Here is a 6,162-nt window from a genome sequence, read left to right on the forward strand (position 1 = left end):
TTTACATTGTAAAAAATTCCATCCCTACGTTTCAAGACGTACAAAATATTGTAGACCAGTCTATGAGTGTTACTTTTTCTGAAAGAGTGCAGAGTTCCATATTTTATTAGGAGTGCCTCAATATTTTCCCTCTGATCCTTTTATGTGTTTGTGGGAGGGCTCGGTACATATAGACTCGTATATTATTCTTCAGCTAAAGGTCTACAAAGAACTGGCCTACTGTTTGAGTCTCAAGTAAAATCTACCTGACATCCTCCGAAAACTCAAATTCTACTGCCATGTACTCCACAAATCAACATCCGAAAGGATCTGAGACCTGCAAATATGAAGAAGTGATGAAATATGCTGAGGTGAGCGTGTAAGCTTCAGTTGTTGTTTCTAGCATAGACATTCAACCATCTGCAAGCAAGTGAGTTTTATCAGTGGATTGATTTAAAAATAGCAGAACATGTAGAATGTACACTAAGAACTGTTCAGTATAGACAAATTCACGGAAGAGAACCCTCACATGAATTTTGCATCTCAGGAACATAACAATGTAGTAAACACATGCAGTACTCCTGCATAGTTCGGAAAAAAAAGAACATAACAATGTAGAAAACAGAAGAAATAAATATTGAGTATTTCCTTGGGTTTAAAAATTCTAATGTTTAAGGATACATATTCATCTGAGGGAAAATACAAAACGAAAAATATGCCTTTCTTCTTTCTGAATCTTCTGAGAAATAGGGCAGCACAATGTGACAGTGTACCAATTTGAATTCATACAGATAGATTGTAACACTTGGAGAGAAGATCAATAGCAATGTAAACATCTATGTTTGTTGACAACTTTATCACTCTGTTTTACCTTCAGGTTGCCATTGTGTATGCAGGCGTAGACCATCAATTAAGACCAACAAATTATTAATCGAAGGACATGTCAACGATTCTTGGTGGCTCATTCTGCAAATTAGGAACTCACTTGCATAACAGACAGCAGGTACGTCTTGTTCAGATGGACAATAACTCACGTCGTTCAACTTCTCCCCACCGCTCTCTCTGCACCAACACCGCTGACGTCATGTCCGTGTCTCCCCCAATGCTATGTCATGCCGCCGCCTTGTCGGCTTCCATGTCGGGACGCCTTGGTGGAGCTGCGCGTTGACACTGCGCTAGCCACGCCATCTTCATATCGGTGCCCCCCTCTGCCCTCTTCCTAATGCACCACTAACGCTGGCGCCATGTCGTGTGTTGACATGATCGACCGTCATAAACACCATCAAAATAGATCGACTGATCGTGAGTATGGCCGCAAGCTGAAAACGCCAGTTGGAATCATTGAACCTGTATTAATACACTTGAATTTATCCGCATTAGGCATGCTCAACATCATCTACCGAAGATGCCATGTAGGATCAAACTATGGTCAGGGAGGTGTACCGATTTCTGGAGTTTATGGTTTGGAATCGGCAGCTCCATGCTCCGGTAGGATAAATTCAGTGGAGCCTTTACTCCAACATCGATCAGAAGACATCAAGCTCTTTATTTCGCTAAGCTCAGGCTGCTTGAGTTTGTCGCGGACGGATGGCTGTACAGCGATGATTTTTGTCGTTCATTAACGCACATGTGCCACTGGCCGGAACCTCCCGCCGTCGTCACCATTAGAGATATAGAGCTGTTGCGCCGTCGATAATCGTCGTCCGCTCGAGGTAGCTTTGTGCTAGGCCGGCCGCCTCAAGATCCACACACCGGCCATTGTGATTTCTGTTGGACGCCCTTCGATAATCACCGTCCACAAAGCAATCGCAACTTATATATGGGCGAGGAGAACGTGTTTTTTAAGCTGGAGATAGGAGTTATTGTTAAGACTAGCAAAGTGCCCGCGCTTTGCTGCGAACTTTTCGCTCTCAATTTTTTAAAACTGGGCCTACACTATATTGTGTTATGCCATTGTGTATAATGCAACCAACCATGATACTAATCAGGTATACAAATGCGTTAAAGACGATATACTGGATTTTCTTCTCTCGTTCACTCACATTACTCTTGTTCTTAGTCACTATCTTTGTGGCTACTATGCCAGGTATATTTGTAAAATGTGTTTGCTCCAGTACAACCTCTTTCCATAAATGCAAACACAAAAATAGCTGAGATTGTTTGATACTTCTTTACAATTAAGACATGGTGGTCTTTAAAAAAAATTAAAAAGATATACATAGCCCTTTACAAAACCCAGATGGCCCAACTTGTATGCATGAATATAGCACAATAATTGTGGGTTGCAACAGTCCATCAAATTAAAATATTTTTTTGAAAATAAATTATTTAAAAGATTTCATCTTCACCACGAATGAGAATATTCTTTACCGGGAGCAACCATTATGTCGGTATTCAGTTTTGCGGGACCCTCTTTTCATCTTGTCCAGCGATACCTATCCAATGCTCAATCGACCAATCTAATTTGATCCGCAATCAATTGAGTGATCCGGTTTCACACTTACTTTCAATCTCGGAATACCCTTTTGTTGCCATGGGACAACAAAATACATGTAATGTCTTTTTGGATGTGTGTATTCAACCTTGGAATTGAATTAGAGTTGGAATATGAAAACCGAGCTGGAAAAGAAATGGCCTCCAATAAAAAGGTGTCATCCAATTCCAATTCATGTTTGATGTAGAAACCCGTTGAATTGAATGTTTTGTTGATTTTGGACAATATAGAGTTGTCTAGTGCATATACATAAAATAGTCGTGTTTATACTATATTTTTGTATACAACTTTGTGCCACTTTCTACCCAATTTAACAAAAAATTCTCAAAACTACCCCATTTAAGAAACTTGTTTCCACTTTTTACCCCCTTTATATTTTCTCCCATTCCGACCAATGGGTCCTAGCTCTCTCTCTCCAACGCGGCGTGTTATAGTCAGTTTCTAGCGCCAAGCCGTTTAGAAAGTGGTGGTTTATTCTGATCTTAGTCTAGGACGGCCAGCCCTGTATTTTGCCGAGCTAAACCAGATCGCATAGACGTGTCCGCGGTTTAGTAACAACAAGCAGAACAGGAGATGGTTGTCACAGCATCCAGCTCGCCGCCGCCGCTACTCCGCTACCGAACGAAGCCCGCGTAGAGCATGTCGCCGTAGGACTCGTGACGCTGCCGCGGCTTCACAGTCACACAAAGCTCGCGCCAGAGCTAGTGGCCGTACCACACATGCCACCGCCAAAGGTGCTCCGCTAGGTGCAGCACAAAGACCATGGCGGAGGAGGTAGCCTAAGGGCATCTCCAGCGGCGCGACGCATTTTAGCGTCCGCGCGCGTCCGTTTGCGTCGGCCCTTTTGGTCGAAAACGACCGCGCGTCCATTTGCGTCGGGGTGGCTCCAGCGGCACGACGCATTTTTTTTTAGGACGAACCATTTTTTTGAACTGAAACATAATTTACAAAAACTGAAACATAACTTACATACTTGAAAACATAAAAAAAAAACCTAAAACGCCTACTGGTCGTTGTCGTGGTCGTGCTGCTCCTCGTCGCTGTCGAGCACGATGACCTCCGGTATGTCCCACGGCCAGTTGCCATCCGGGGGAGCGTACGCCGGGCGCGATCGCGGTGCTCGAGGTTGAGGAGGTTGCGGCTGAGGCGGCGGTGGAGGCGCCCAGGGCTGCGGCTGTGGCGGCGGATGAGGAGCCCAGCCATAAGGCTGTGGCGGTGGTGGGGGAGGCGCCCAAGGCTGTGGCGGCGGTGGAGGAGGCGCCCAAGGCTGTGGCGGCGGTGGAGGAGGTGCCGCCGAGTCCAGGAGCGCCTGTCGAAGGGCTTCATCCGCGGACAGGCCCGGCGGCATGACAGCGGTGCCGTAGCGGGGCAACGGCGGCTGCACAGGCGCGTCGTACTCGGAGACGAGGAGGCCGAGCTTGGCCATCTCGTCGTCCGTCATGTTGTCGGGGAACTCGAAGTTCCGGCCCTCCGCCATGGCCTGCTGCCATTCGTGGAAGACGAGGCCGACGTAGTCCTCGCTGTCGTCCTTCACCTCCTCGCTATGGTACGCGAGCGCCTCGATGTAGTCGTCGTCGTCGTCGTAGACGGCGTAGGCTTCGTCGTCGTCGTCCTCGTCCTCGCGGTCGTTGTGCTGCGGCTGCTCACGTCGCGTCGGCGCCTGCTGACGACGAGCCGGTGGTGCAGGGCCGAAGGGATAATCCCTGTCGCCCATGAAGCCAGCCCTACGTCTACTGTCCGTCTCCGTGGACAGTTACGTACGCCATTGCTCGGAGTCGATGGCGTACGCCGGATCGGTGTGGAGGTCCGCCGGCAGATACCGCCTCCTGCGCTGGATCTCCTTGGTCCGCTCAGGCTCGCGCGCAGGTACCGGAGGGATGGGCACCCGGCGGCAGCTGAGCCGCCAGCCGCCAGGCAGCTGCACGCCGGACCAGGCGTCGCACGGCACCCATTTGCCGTGCATGAGCCTCCCCACCGTGACGGGGAGCGCCACCTTCTTGATGCCGCTGCCGGAGGCCTCGAAGTCGTTCTTCTTCCCCATGGCGCAACGGCGGTTGTGGTGCGAGTGGAGCTGTGGGCGAAGGAGCAACGCGGCCGCTGGACTTTTAAGGGCGGCCGCGCACGGGATACGATGCCATTGAAGGCGGCGCAGGAGCCCAGCCGCCGCCCGCCAGTGCACGCGCAGAACAGGAAGCTGCGGCATTCATGGCGAAGGCTGCGGCGCAGACGTGGAAGCGCTGACCGCGGAAGCGATGGCCGCGGAAGCGATGCCCTCCATGCAGGCTCGCTGCCAGGCGGGCCCGGTGGAGACCGCAGCGGACACTTTACGCGTCCGCGCAGCGTCCGCCGAGACGCAAACCTGGCGCATATTTAGGCCAGGTTTGCGTCTCCGCGGACGGCCCGGTCACTTTGCGTCGTGCCGCTGGAGAGGGTGCCAGACGCATTTACGACCAAAGCGGACCCAAACGGTCGCGCCGCTGGAGATGCCCTAAGCCCAATTGACACCATCGCCAATGGTTCCGTGCCGCACGAACTAACGCCAGAGCATATGGCTGCAACACCCATCACGTTGATGCCGGTGCTCTGTTGTCGCGTACTCATGCAAGTAGAAAAACATCATGAAAAATACAAATGGAGCCATGAACGAAGAGACAATGACTTGCCGCTAGACGCCCAAGAAAACCCTAATTCTCCAATGCGCAACTCGGTCGCTCAATCAGGCAATCCTGGTTTGTTCACCAATTGGTGTGGAAGATGTTTGTGTCGATCAATCCCACATGGCACGCAATTTCAGCTCAAAGACACGGACAAGAAATTGCATTGGCGATGAACATGAGGCATCTCCAACGGGAGGGACGCAAAACAGACGCCTAAATTATCCACGCGCGTCTGTTTGCGTTGGACGAAATGGTTAAAATTGATCGTGTGTCCGTTTGTGTCGGGGCTGCCACCAGCGGCACGCACAATTTTTTATGGTCCGTCATTGTTTGAACATAATTTACATAGTGATAAAAAGAAAATATAAAATATATAAACTAAAAGCCCTAGCCTACTCCTCGTTGTAGTCGAGCACGACAAAGTCCGGTACCTGTCACGGCCAGTTGGCAACCGTCGGAATGTACGCTGGTTCCGCCGGTGGTGGAGGTGGAGGTGGAGGAGCCCATGGGTTGAACGACGGAGGTGGAGGCGGCGGCGGGTGCGGGGCCGAGTTCTGCAACGCCTGTTGTAGGGCATGTTCCTCTTTGACGCCAGGCGGCATAAACTGGGTGGCGTATCGGGGCAGTGGCGACTGTACCAGTCGGTCCACCGCCGAGCCTATCGATCTCCTCATCGGTCATGGTCGGCGGGAAATCGAACTTCCAACCCTCCGCCACGGTCGTCTGTCATTCGTGGAAGGCGCATGCGATGAGGTTGCCGCTGTCGTTCTTGGCTTCCTTGTTTTGGTCGCCTCATCCTCGTCCTCATCGTCGTCCTGTGGAGGCGCCGGCGAGTGCCGTGTTCGACGACGATGTGACGGATTGTGCGTGAAAGGGAAGTATCGGTCGCCAAGGAAGCCCGCCACCCTCCTCGGATCCTCGTCGGTCTCGCGCCAGATGTGCCAGCTATAGAGTCGACATCGAAGGTGGGATCGGCGCAGAGGTCCGGCGGTAGGTACCGCCGCCTGCGCCGGATCTCGGCGCTCCTCTCCG

This window comes from Lolium perenne, chromosome 3 (assembly GCF_019359855.2).
Source record: "Lolium perenne isolate Kyuss_39 chromosome 3, Kyuss_2.0, whole genome shotgun sequence".
NCBI classification, from domain to species: domain Eukaryota; kingdom Viridiplantae; phylum Streptophyta; class Magnoliopsida; order Poales; family Poaceae; genus Lolium; species Lolium perenne.